This window comes from Lissotriton vulgaris, chromosome 10, assembly GCF_964263255.1.
Source record: "Lissotriton vulgaris chromosome 10, aLisVul1.2, whole genome shotgun sequence".
NCBI classification, from domain to species: domain Eukaryota; kingdom Metazoa; phylum Chordata; class Amphibia; order Caudata; family Salamandridae; genus Lissotriton; species Lissotriton vulgaris.
In genome coordinates, this window is record NC_141698.1 from 116662208 (window position 1) to 116676887 (window position 14680).

Sequence of the window (14680 nt, forward strand, 5' to 3'; positions counted from 1 at the left end):
TTTTGCCAACTTTGGTGTAATTCCATTCATCCATTCAGGCTGTAGGCATGTCTAAATGTCCTATGGAAAATTGCATGGGGAAAACACATTTGAAAGTATTGAAATTTAGAACCAATCAAAATATTACTTTAGTTAGGATTTTTTGTGTGTGATGAAGTTTGATTGGTTATGTATATATCTTAAATGAGAGGAAAACACGGCCATGTTGTAATACCCCAGTCTGAGGTACTTCTGAGAGAAAATTTGGGTGCTCAATTGCTGGACTTAGAATAACACAGTACTACCTCTTCTATTTTCAAAAAGGTGAGTTGTTAATTTGTAAGGGGAACTATGTTGTACACTTTAAGATAATATGGAAAATGTTTTCCATGAGTTATTTACAGTCCTTCTGTTATAAATATTGTTTAAGATTGGCTTCATCACATGCAGTGCTTTATATTTCTATTTCCTGTCTGATACTATACACTGCCCAATTAATTTTAAAGAACTAAATACTTGATTAGGCTACTTTTATATTATGTATTACTAAAATCGATAATTGAAAGTGATTACTTTTTTCTGCAATTTACAGCAAGAAATTTGAAATGAAAATGGAGGACAACAAGGAATTTTTTTTTGAAATTACATCAACACATCTTGAAAATGAAAATGGCATAGACATTGAAAGCACCATTTCATCACAAAGAGAAGATGACTTAAAAGATGTTTTGAATCAATCCATAGATGAAGAATTAATTCAATGTTTGGATGAAATAGAATCAATGAACAATTTTCATGAGGACATTAAATATATGAATGATGATGAAATACCAGATGAGGACATGCTACATGTTCTATTAAATTATGAGAAATCTGAACAATAAATTATTTATTACAAATTAAAAATTAGGTGACATATTATTCATTTTTTATTTCTAATTTATGAGGTAAAAGCAAAGTGATTGTAGTATAATGTAATACTTATAGTATAGAGTGCAAAATGTTTATGTTACATAGTAAGTTTACTCATATTTACTGCCCTTCTCCCACTGTATTATTACCAATGTATATTTGATATCTCTTCTTCATCTCCTGCCTCCTTTCTCTCACTATCTGTCTCTGATACACCCTATCGCTGCCATTTTGTGTAATTTCAGAAAAGAGTGAAATGTAATACTTCAAAACTTGAAAAGAGAGCAGGGTGGAGTGCCCCTCACCCCAATTCTTTTTTAAAACGATTTTATTTCACTGTTTTCCCCTTGGTGCGCTCAGGGTGCGTGTACCGGAGAGCGCACCTGAGAACACACCCAGCGGTTACCCCGCGAAAATTTCAACAACAAAAAAATGTTTTTTTGCCCTTCAGGGTCCTTCTAGGCCCACCTCAGAAAACCTAGGGGGTCAGGGGGTGTCTACTCTGCCCCTTTTAATTATTTCCCCCTTTCTTTTTCACCTCTTGTGTCTCGATTCTACCGAGACACAAGATGGCGGACTCTCTGGACTGTTTAGAATGTTGACAGATACCCGACAGCCAATCAGCTTTCGCTCGCGCACTCCCGTAGCGTGCTGAGTGCGCTCCCAGGTACGCGTACCGGTGAGCGCTTGGAGCGCGCCTATAGATATATATGTGTTTTTGAAGTTAATTTTCATAGAAACCACTGGAGCAATTTTCACCAAATATAGCAAAGGCACATCTGCGTACCAGTCCCTACAATTGTGCCAAGTTTGGCGTAATTCCATTTAGCAGTTCGGGCTGTAGACTTGTCAGACCGTCCTATGGAAATTAACATGGGGAAAACACGTTTTGCGACCCCGCTTTTTTCTCAGCCCCCACTTCACGAATCCCCCCGAAACTTTCAGGGAAGGAGCGGAGCGGAGCAGGCCAAAATTTTGGAAAATTACAGGCAGATCCCTCAACCGGCGCAAGAGTTATTCCCAATAGAATGTTGCCGATTTCCTATGGAAGCTAGGTCCTAACTATAACTACCTACTGGCGACCGCCAGTAGGTTATATATATATATATATATATATATATATATATATATATATATATATATATATATATATATATATATATATATATATATATATATTTATTTATATATATATAGATGTTACAGAGTGGCTGTAGCAACTGTAGTTATAGTCAGTGTTACCAGAGAGAAAAGCATACAGCCACTTACACATGCAGTCATGTACTCATACAGGGACTCACACACCTAGTCACACACCCATACAACCACTCCTACACCAACTTGCAAACCAATACAGGCACTTACATACCCACTAACACCCTCACAACCACTCACACATCCATAGAACTACAAACGCATCCACCCGCTTACACGCACAACCAATTACAAAACGACTCACCACTCACACAACCACTCACACAGCTGCTCAGAAACCCACTCACTCCCCTATTCACCACTCATACACTCACTCACACACCCGTATAGGCATTCAGACACATGCTCACACTCTGACAGAGACAGTCAAATAGATACTCAGATCACATATGTTAGAATTAGCATCACTCTTTACTTGTACACCTAGTATAATAATCTGTTATAGGTGGTTAGTATATATGTTTAAAATCATAAATTTGTAGCAAACACTTCCATTCACTTGATGATGTCATCAGAGATGTCATTTCAAATGTCATCAGTGATTTCATTGACCATGCCATGAGTGATGTAATATGTGAGGTCATAAGCAGTGCATCAAGGGGGTGTAATTTACAGTTACCTTAGGTAACTATAACGGCTGAATTTCAATGGTTTTGTATGAATGAAATATGAGCCTACCTACCTACCTATAATGTCCCTGTGACCTTTTGTTTTTTAAGTGAATTTCTCAAGTTGTTTCATTTCTATTTCCTAACTATAACATCCCTCTAAACATTAGTTTTGTCAGTGAATTTCTAAGATTCTTTCAATGTTTTTTGCTAAATATTATGCCCTTGTAACTTTTATTTTTAAGTGATTTTTTAAAATTTTATTTCCTAACTGTAACCTTTGTGAATGAGTGTGTGAGTGAGTGCATGAAGTTCTCAGTGGATGTGTGAGTTGGTGTGTAAGTGTCTGAGTGGGTTTGGCTGCATAAGTGACTCACTGGGTGTGTGAGTGGGGGTGTGAATGTCTGAGTGGGTCTGTGAGATGGTCTGTGAGTGTCTGAGTGGATGCCTGAGTACGTGCGTAACTATCAATGTGGGTCTGTAAGTAGTTGTCAGAGTTTTTGATTGGGATTACGGGTCACTCCATGAGTGTGTGAGCCAGTCTGTGAGTGAGTGAGTGCATGAGTGTCAGAGTGGGACTGTATGTGGATGTGTGATTCTCTGGATGGGTCTGTGAGTGGGTATGTAAGTCTTTGAGTGGGTCTGTGAGTGACTACATGAGTCTCTGAGTAGGTCTGTGAGTGAGTGTGCCCTCCTTCTTTTTCCAATATGCCTCCATGCTCCCGGGACCTGGCACACACGGGGGCTATAGTCTAAACAAGCATAGGAGACTGGGCTTGGGATTTTATTTTTGTCAAAGATTCTTAACTCAGTCATGATTTCAATGCAATGTGTTTTTTTTTAAAAAAAAAGCTTTTTTTGCACTGGTGGGGTCCCAGGGGGAGCCCAGGACCAGAGCTAGGGGGTCAGGGTATTCCTACCATGACCCTATTTATTTTCTTTTAACAATTTCTTTGGGGTTAGGTGAAGCCGAGTCTCAAGATGGCTGGCAACACTTCCTGGATGAAATGTTGGCAGTCAATCAGATTTTAGCACAGGGACTGTCGGATGCACGGAGGAGCCACTTCCCTTTATATACAAATTTGGATTTCCTTTGATATCTCAAAAACTACTTAATGGATTTACACCTAATAACAAAAAGCACTCTTTTTGGATCAAGAGCTAGCTTTCTTCCAAATTTGGCGTAATTCCATCCAGCAGTGCGGGCTGTTGTGGTGTTCGAAATTCCTATTGGAATTAACATGGGAAACATATTTTTTCCCATCCCCTTTTTCTTGGCTCCTACTTGACAGATTGTCCCAAAACTTTCCATGCACAACAAGGCCCAACTGGACACTTTTTTGGGCACATTTGGTGAAGATTCGTCAAGTGGCCCCAAAGATATAGGCAAGTCAAAACACGCTTTTCCTATGGAAACTCGGTCCTAACTATAGCTACCTACTGGCAACTGCCAGTAGGTAAGATATATATATACCATTGGGGATTGCCACTGTGTACTTATGTTATAGTTAGGTCAGTTTTTCTACAGACAAGGTATTTTTTAGTTTGGTAATATCTGTGTTGCCGTTTGACGAATCTTGACAAAACTTTACAAAAACAATTCACCTCAGTACATTCCTGAAAAGTTTCAGGGTGATCATCCAGCAAGGGCTGAAAAAAATGGGGGAGTCCCATAAGCAAATTTTCCCATATATTTTCCATAGATGTCTTTAAGTGAAGCATACGCAAAAACTGCTGAATGGATTACACCATATTTGGCCGGAAATTTGATCTTGGTGCATAGAATAAAAGTTGATGTTAATCCATTCAGTAGTTTTTGAGAAATTAAGGATTAAAAATATTTGTATATCTGGGCATTTGGATCTGAGGGACTCCTGATAGACTCGCAGGAGCGCAAATTAGAAACTAGAGCGTTCTGATTCTCCCAGGGAGCTTTTCCCTTGGGTCAATTTGCTCTTGCTGGAGTCAGACCCCCGTGGGCGTAAGTGCTCTGATTGGCTGCCATCAACATTCTAAATATTTTGCTGGCAGTCAATACAGAACTTGAATACTCAGTCCACTATCCTGAAGTTTTAAAAAAGTGGTATGAGGGGCAAAGTAGAGATCCGTGTGGGTGGGGGGCCCAGAGGGACCCCTCTGGGGCAAAAATTAAAAACCATCAATTTCTGCCTTGACCCTCAGAGATTTCCATGGGATGATGATAAAAAATTAAGAAAATGGTGGCCGCCATTTTTTGAACCATATATGGAGAGGGGGTGTGAGTAGAGCCCCCTTCCCGAGCCTGCATAGGCATCGAAGACTCCATCCTCTAGGTCAAAATCGATAAAAAGGCAGAGAGGGTTATGCAGCCCCCCCTCCCGAAACTTAAAAGTCCCAGAGGACCCCATCCCCTGGGGCCCAAAATACCTCAAAAGGGAGTCGTCCTTGTGCACCCCCCTCAGCCTTTAACACCCCCTGGCAGGAAAACATCCCTTTGCTCCCACATGGCAGGGGCATTTTAAATTTCCTGCCAATCAAGAGCAAACATGCCTTCTTTGCCTGCAGTAATGTGGTACAAAATGCAAGTCTGCTCCCAACCGGGTCTGAGTGGACTTCTTTTCTGTTTCGATATCCAGACTCCAGCGGGCATGGAAACAGAACACGTTTTGCTACCGCCCAGAAGGAGCCAGGTGGGAGCAATGCCAGCCCCTTTGGGGGGCTGGCTGGGGCCATGGTGGCCCAGTGGCACCTGCCATGGCACCCAACATGTTGCTTTGTGGGTGCCCAGGGTGAGTACCAGGGCACCCAACTATAATAAAGAGAGACCCCAGGGATCCCGAGAAGGCTCAGGAGTGGGGCTGCACTGCCCGGTCCCTTTACTTTTAAATATCATACGGCTCATGGGATCAGTTCACGGGGGATTTCACGGCCTGCCTCTCCTTTTTGATTGGCTTTGGCCCCGGCGGGGTCCCTGAGTCCTGATAAGGCTCTGGGAGGGGGGACACATGGCCCCCTTCCCTTTTTTCTGCAGTCCAACTTTGGGGCCCTGATAAGCTTCGGGGAATGGACCACAACGCCCCTTCCCTTAGAATTTTGCCCCAGGGAGGATGTGGTGACTGGGGCCTCTTAAGGGCCACATGGATCCCTCCATTTAATAATATATTTCAGCCCCTGGGGATGGGGTCCCTGCACGCACCTAATAAATCTAGGGATGGGCCCCACACAGCCCCCTCTGCTTTTTATGGCATTTTGCCCAGGAGGATGGGGTCCGCATAGCCTCAATAGGCTTGTGGAGAGAATCCATGCGGCCCCCTCCCCATAATTATTGTAATCGGTCCCGGGGAATGGGGTACTTGTGGCCTTTTAAGACTCTTGGTGACCTTGTGGCCAACTCCACGCCATGCATAGCCAAGGGCTGTTCACGTTATGGGGCTGCTTGACAGCAAGGGGTTGACCACAGGGCCTCCTGGCAGGCCATACCCAGAAACCAACCCCCCGCACAGGGGTTGAGTTTATGTATGGTAATAATATTTTATTTTGTTTTTAAAAAACTAGAAATTCACTGTAAGAAACAAAGGTTAAAGTGTCTATATAGTTTGGTGAAAATTTCAGTGCCAACTGAGGGGCCGATTAGGATGGAGGATTTTCCGCCTCCTCCGGGCCGGCGGAAGCCACCTCCGGCCCGGAGGAGGCGGAAAATCCATTGCGGGCTCACCAAAGACCCACCGCCACATTACGATGGCTGGTGGGTCTTGGTTTCTGTCCGCTGCTTTTCCGCCGCGGTCGGATTACAACCGCGGCGGAAAAGCTCTCATTTGGCTGGCAGTGTCTATCAGACACCGCCGGCCAAATTAGGAAGCATTTGAAAACATGCTTTTCCGCGGCGGTTTTTCCGCCGTGGAAAAGCATGTGTACTTTTGATTTTGGGGGCCCGTTGCGGGCCCCCAGGGTGTTGGTGGGTGGGGGGTGCACATGGGGGGTACCTATGGTACCCCCCAGCATTTACATGCACAATGCGGCAGGCACCACGCGGTGCCTGCCGCTTTGTGCATGTAAATGTTACACATGCACTTTTAACATTGCGGCGGGTGCTGCTTCAAGCAGCACCCGCCGCAATGTTAAATATCCAGGATGTGACCGCCAGGGTGGCGGTCACATCCTAATCGCACATGAGGGAACGCCGCAGCCCATGCGGACGTTCCCTCATACTCTGGGGTCGCGGACGGACTCAAGTCCGTCCGCGATCCTAATCGACCCCTGAATGTTTTCAACAACAAAAAAACCCACAAAAAATCCATCTGTTATGGTTAGCAGAGCTAACTACAATTTGCACCCCTGCCATGCGCTGCTTATGACCTCACTTATTACATCACCCATGACATTTTCTATGACATCATTTATGACATCACTGATGGCGCCCCCTGGTGCCAAACCACAATAAGTGCAGCATAATGCTGTGTTTTTCAGTCTCAACTGCAAAACACATTTTCACTGTTTGGATTTTAGCAGTTACAGTCATCTTGGTGAAAATCCACACAAGGCACACTCTAAATCAAATTTCACATATGTCTGACAATGCACTAAGATAAACTGATCATAGATGTGTTAGGTGGCAGAGGTCTGCTTCTGGTTATACATACATTATATGTTAAGGTTTCTAATAGCTAAGCTATCTCCCAGCCTACTCATTGATCAAGTGCCAGACACCTGAACTATTCTTCAGATGCCTCACAAAAGGACAAGAGCCATATCCCATCATTAGTGTTTGATTTCTTCAAAATTGCCACCGGCCCTGCATTTAGTGCATGAAACACCTACTAAATATTTTGAAAAGATATGCATACAAGATATGACTGTTACTGATAATTTCATAAGACATTGTCATAAGACGTCTTGGCACTGAGCTGACTAACACAATCGGAAAAGATATGACGATAATTAACAGAATAGATTCATTTTAAGAGCCTTGCGAAGATAGAATGGTCCTCTATTTTGCGCCCATTAAGAAAGAGTATGCTCCAAATAGAGGAAGCAGCAAAACATTAGGAACATCACCTCCAAAAGGATGAGGCTATAGTTAGTGTCTGCCCTAGGGTCCAAGTTTGATGACCCCTTCTTTCCATCCATTGTGAACAGTGCCAGTTTTAGAGTCTGGACTGGATATACATCATCTCAGGAGACCAACTTCATGGAGGTAAGCAAGGAGAAACCCCCTTCTCTTCCTTAATTATTGGGAAAAATGTGGGAGGAGTGACAAAAATGCAACACAAGACAAGATTAAACTGAAGCTGGGCAATACAATTGTGAATGTCCTTGATCTTCTCATACAAAAAAAGAGGCTAAATTGTCACAAACATCTCCGGAGAGGTGTAAGAAATTGGGGTATTGGTTGAGGCAAGTGTAAGCCCCACTCAGGCAATAACCCCAATCTTTGTCAAGGGGAACCACCAAAAGTCTCTAGATTAAGGTGGGCTTAACACTCTGGTAGCTTGGCACCTAAGCAGTCAGGCTAAACTGGTAGGCAATGTGTAAAGTATTTATGCAGCACAGAAACAGTATTAAATTGGAAACACAACAAAAGAAAAGTCCAAACCAATTTAGAAAATCTATACTACTATTATAAAGAGAGAACTGTGTCCTTTGAGCCAGGTAAACTCGAAAAGTACACCACCAATCCAAACACCCAAGACATCTTTGAAAACCTCAGGGCAAGCAGAAGGACATAGGCTATATAAAAAGAAAAAATATACGTTCTTTAAAAAATTTAGGAATAAAAAAAAAGTAGTCCCTTGCACGTAGCGCCGGCCGTGACGTGCGTGATGACATCGGGAGCACGGGGAGGAGCGGCGTTCAGGAGCAAGAGGAAGAGGGGCGGACATGAGCGCGGGGAGGAGCTGCGGACAGGCAGGGAGGAGTGGCGAGTGGCGGACAAACGGTGAGGAGCGGCGAGAAGTGGAGAAGCAGTGGAGCAGTAAACTCAGCAGCGCAGGGAGGAGCGGCGGCTGAGGTAAGTGAAGCAGCCGCAGGTGCGCACCGAGGGACGGCCGTAGGGACGGGCGGGGGCCATGAGTGCTCACAAGCCTTTTACTCAAAGTCGGGACGTCGGGGGAAACAGCGGACAAGAGCCGCGGGTGCGCACCGAGGGATGGGCGGGGGCCATAAGTGCTCGGAATCCTTTTCCTCAAAGTCGGGACGTCGGGGGAAACAGCAGACACGAGCATGGGCAGAAGCGGCCAGGACCAACAAAACCAGAGCACACTGTAAGTACGCTCTGCTGCTCCCGGCCGCTCTGCTGCGCATCTCCTGCTGCGATGCTGCCCCCAGCCCCCTTCTGCCCCGGGCAACGCCGGGGCGGGCTGCTGGTATAATATATTTTAATAAATAAAATTATACTAAAACAAATTCAATCCAATCAGTAGAACCAGAGTTATGACTTGTTAAAGTTTTTAGAGTGAAAGAGCACTTAAAAGATCAAATCTGGTTGCACAAGACCCTGCCAAAGTCAAAAGTTAAGACCAATCGCAATGGAGCGCTGGTGGGATGCAAGGGGTGGATTAGGCCTGCTCTCACCTTACCTTCAGACTTATAAAAATCCTGAAGTAAATTTCCTGAGAAGTTAGAGTTTAGCAGGGCAAGTCAGCAAGCTGCGTCCAAGGTTGAGTCGTCGTCGTGGGAGACCTCCTGGACAAAGTTGCGGTTTTTACCTTTGGACTAAGACAACTTTTTAGAAGTCACAAATATCCAGCAGGACGGGTTTTAAGTGTATTTATCTGCATAGTTTGTTAAAACCGTTGCAATACAAAAATATTTCATTTCAAGACAATCGATACATGTAAAACTCCATACTTCTAAAAACATTAAAATTCTTTAAAAAAACTGTGCTATAATTATGAAAATGTACAAATCTAGTGTCAAGTTTTTAGACACATTATATCCGGCGGTGCACATCTCATTTATTCTCCAGGGTATCTGATTTAAGTCTGCATATTCCTTTATATATCAAAAGTTAGTACATACAAAAATAAGGTGCTTGTGGATCACGAAAAGGGCTCATTAGTGCTAGACATCGAACTCTTCCTGTTCCTACATTTTTCCTGTGTAACTGGGTTGGGTATGCAGTTTAGTTATTATCAATAACTAGGTCTCGTGCATTTTCTTTTTGTACACCCTCAAGAACTTTACCAAGGAACAGTTCAGTTGAGGGTCGCTGGGTGTGAAACATGCCAGAACAGCCTGCCTCTTAGTTCGAACCCCTCGCTGGTTAAATTTAACTCCGTTCTTGTGAAAGTTCTTTACAGGTGCATAGTAGATGCAACAGATTTTCTGGTGCTGTACCACATAAGTGGCACCTAGGGTCCGCCTTCTCCTTTAGCCAGGGTGGAAGATGCTGTATGCAGGGTAGCAGGCCAAATCTGTGCTTCATAAAAGTAATTTTTGTATGCTTAGCCCAAATTAAAATACTTTTGAGCAGCTGGCTCGCATTAGGTATTCAGAGTCATCCATCCGTGAGATCTTTCTGAGAGTGAGGCTTTATCCTCCAGCCACGAAAGATGTTTGTCTGTTTTCCAAACCAGTTTCTTGAGCACGCTGGTATTTGTAGGTGTTTCCCAGAGTTGGTTCAATCCCAATTTGAGTACGCCATTTTTAAGCTATCTCGTTGCGAGTGAAGAGGGGTGACGCGGGGTGACGTTCTATTTCTTTCCATAGCTGTTCATTTAACATTCCCTGATGGGCTTTCTGTATTTTATCCCAGGCTATGAGGTTTGCCCCATGTCTCGCAATAGATTGCTTCTGTATGCCAAACTCAAGTCTGATTTGCGAGGGTGAAGTATATTTGGACAACCAAAATATGACCCTATACGTCATAGATACTGTGGAGTCAAGTAGTTTGGCACTTCTTCCTTTCTGCGCCTCACTGTCATGAATAATTGTTGGCAGTAGCTTTGCACGAACCACCTGCACTATAGGCAGAATCGATCGAGGGTTTAGTTTAGAGCTCAGGGCTTTTAAAGAAGTTGCCAGGGCAATGCCTTTATACCTGATGCTGTTCCTCTGCGCAAGAAATTGACCGCCTTTGTCTATCTTTAGGCTCAGATATTTATATTCCAAAGTGTCTTCAATTCGGGTGTCCCCCCAGAACCTTGCTGCAAGTTTTTCCCTTTCTTTTACTGACTGTAATGGTTCTTGTTTTGTCAAGATTTATCGTTAGACCATTTTCTTTGGAATAGTCCTGTGTAGCATTTATAAGCTGTTGAAGGCCCACTTTCGTTTAGCTGATTAGGACTATATCGTCCGCATATAGGAGACATGGCAATAACATGTCTCCCAGTTTTGGGGCATGTGAATTACAGGCTTTTAGTATCGGTACAAGATCAGCTATGAACAGATTAAAGAGTGTAGGGGCTAAAACACATCCTTGTTTAAGCCCTTTGTCCGTTGGTATGTGTCTCGACAGGAATGATCCATTGCCCAACTTAGGACTTGATTAGGATGGCAGTTTTCCCGCATCCTCCGGGCCGGCGGAAGCCACCGCCTGCCCGGGGGATGTCGGAAAACCGCTGCGGAGGCACAGAAGACCCACCGCCAAAATAGGATGTCGGTGGGTCTCCAAATCCGTCCACAGCTTTTCCGCCACAGTCGCCTTCCGACCGCGGCAAAAAAGCTCTAACATGGCTGGCGGTGTCTGTCAGACACCGCCAGCCATATTAGGATGGCGAAAAACATATGCTTTTCCACGGCGGCTTTTTCGCCGTGGAAAAGCATACGGAGATTGCCTTCGTGGGCCCGTTGCGGGCCCCCTTGGTGACGGGGGGTGGTGGGTGCACATGGGGGGTACCTATGGTACCCCCCTGCATTTGCGTGGACAAAGCGGCAGGCACCGCGCAGTGCCTGCTGCTTTGTGCACGCAAATGCCGTGCATGCATTTTTAACATTGTGGCGGGTGCAGCTTGAAGCTGCACCCGCCGCAATGTTAAAGATTGAGGATGTGACCGCCACCCTGGCGGTCACATCCTAATCTGCACGGAGGGACCTCTGCAGCCCCTGCGGACGGTCCATCCTACTCTATGGTGACGGACGGACTCAGGTCCGTCCGCCATCATAATCGGCCCCTTAATCGAACCCAAGTGTTGGTATGCAGGTTTATCAGCAGATTTAAAAGGGATTGGGAGAGGCCCCAGCTATGCAGTTTGGACCATAGTCTGTTTCAATTGACATGATCAAAGGCTGCTTTATAATCGATAAAACATGGATGCAGGGGCCTCCTTGATGTTTCTGCCTTGTCAAAGAGCTTTGCAATAGTTATTATATTTGTGGTTGTCCCCACTTCTTTCGCAAATCCAGTTTGGTTTAATGGGATAGCGGATTTCTCTTTTGCCCATGCCTGGAGCTCCTCTAGTAGCATTCCAGCAAATACATTTGCCTTGTTGTCCATTAATGCCACTAGCCGATAGTTCTGTAGGGTTGACCTTTCCCCTGATTTATGAATTAGTGAAATAATAGATCCTCTCCAAGGGCCCGATTCACAAAACTAACTTAAGACAAAATCCTAAACTTACTACTTTTGGTATTCACAGAAGTTAGGATTTTGTCTTAAGACAGACTTAAGACAGACTTAAGTTAGGATTCTGTCTTAAGTCTGTCTTAAGACAAACTTAAGACAAACTTAAGACAAAATCCTAACTTCTGTGAATACCAAAAGTAGTAAGTTTAGGAATTTGTCTTAAGTTAGTTCTGTGAATCAGACCCCAAGAGTCTGGCAGGATGTTTGTCGTCCTTATTTCACTGGACAGTGGTTCTAGCACTTCAGCCCAAAAAGTTGACTCTTGCTTGTAGAGTACTGGTGGTATTCCATTTTGTCCAGGTGCCCCTTCTCTCCTGCACTTGCCTATTTGCCTTTTGATGACCTTGATTCGATTTGTTTGTAAATCCTCATTTAAGACATCTCCACCTGCTTTCCCTAGTGCGGTCTGGTTGCTTTTTGCATACGCCATACTGATGGTAAGACCTTCTGATACAACCAAGGAGTCTTTCCCGTTTACACTAGACTCTGTGTCTTGATGGAAATGAGACCAAAGATATTTTGCCCATGCTTCCTGCGAGATGTTTGAAGAAATCCCATTGTGGTTAGGATCAACAAATTGATTTATGGCTCTCCAAAAACTTGCGCTGTTATTTTTTGGGATATCGGCATGTCATTTTGCCCAGAGAACGTTCTCTGCTTCTCTGTTAGCGTTTCTTTTTGGTTTTATCCATAAAACCTTGTTCTTTCATAGTAAGTTTAATTATATTGTGTCTTGTGGGTTACACTGTAGCTGTCTCAATGAGCGATAGACGGAATTCTTAGTGTACTTGATTTCTTTCTTTGCGGATTGCGATATAGACTTCACTCCTCCAATTCTCTTCTGGGTTTGGGGTTTGATCTTAGTAGCGTAGGCTGCCATAGAAGGACAAAGATTCAGGCTGTAGCCCAAGAGGGCTCCACAACGCCGGATACCTTTGCCAAGAGGTCCCATTGAGCAGCATTTGGCACTGCAGAGAAGAAAGTAGCAGGAGCTACCGCAAAGTCAGGCACTGCACCTTGGGCAGATTGGTTTGGCACCAAGTCCAGCTCCTTTGTTGGTTCTCAGAGCACTTTTTGGCAAAACATTTGTTAAGTCCCAGGTTTTTGGAGAAGTGCCACTAGCACTACTTCCAAAGATCCAGGACCTCAGGGGAACCACAGTAGAGGGTTAGAACTCACTCCAGCAGAGGCTAGCAGCACGGTTCAAAGTCTCAGGTGCTTGTTTATCCCTGTAGATCATGCAGGAGGTCAGCCAACCAGCCCTTGGAGTGGTTTCTGGTGGGCCTGGTTTCAAGCAGATGGCCCAGTTTTCCTTCAAGCAGCAAGGCGTCCTTCCAGCAGCACAGCAATTCTCTTGTAACAGGTGGTCAGTCCTCTGGAGACAGGGCAGTCCTTCTGAAGTCTTCCTTAGGTTCTATAAGTCTAGAAGTGTACTGAAGAGGAATTCTGAGGATCTAACTTTTATATCTTTATACCTGGTGCCACCCTTTCTGTGTGGGGAGGACCCTGTCCTACCCCCACATCTGCTTTTGGAAAGTTCTCCCCTTCCCTGTCAAGGCTTCAAGAAATGAGGGCCAAGCCCTTTTAAGTGCATGTGGGGCAGGGAACAGCTCCACCCACAGCCTTGTAGCTGGATGGCTCATCCTGTCCACACCTAAACCCTTCTGTGTCACTATCTGGGAAGAATACACAAAGCCCAACAGCAGAGCCATTCACAATCATGTGACCAGGACACTGGCAGATGGGGCAAATGGTTAGGACACGACAAAGCCATTTTCAGAATTGTGAGTTGGAATCATCTGACTTTATTAATAAAGAGGATTTTAAATTACAATTCATTTAAGCCTAAACCTGACATCTTAACCTGCTCCAAATCTACATTTAGCACTTATTAAATGTAATCCGTTAACCCAGTGTTAGTCAATGGGAGAGATAGGCCTTACAATAGAGAAAACAAATGTAGGTACTTTTCACTATCAGGACATGTAAAACGTAAACTCACATGTTCTTTTTAAATACAAGGCATCTCCCTATGGGCCTTTAGGCCTAGCTGAGAGATGGCTTTTATATATTAAAAAGGAAGGTTTAAGCCTGAAAAAAGGTTTATTTTTGCCAGGCCAAAATTGCAATTTAAAACTGCACTGCAGACTGCAGTGCTAACCTGAGACTTGTTTTAAAGTGCTACTTTAGTGGGTGGCACAATGAATGCTGTAGACTGACATTTAATTTAAAGGCACTGGGAACATATAGTACAATATTTTACAGACTAATACCAACAAAAACACATTTAGAAACAGGAGGATGAAGGCAAAAAAGTTGAGGGAAATACCATGCCAAGGATGCCAGGTCTAACAAGAGTGAATAGTAATTTTGACACAGGGCAAATTGCTGAGATTGAAGACTGCTTGAAAAGACTGCCCTGGAG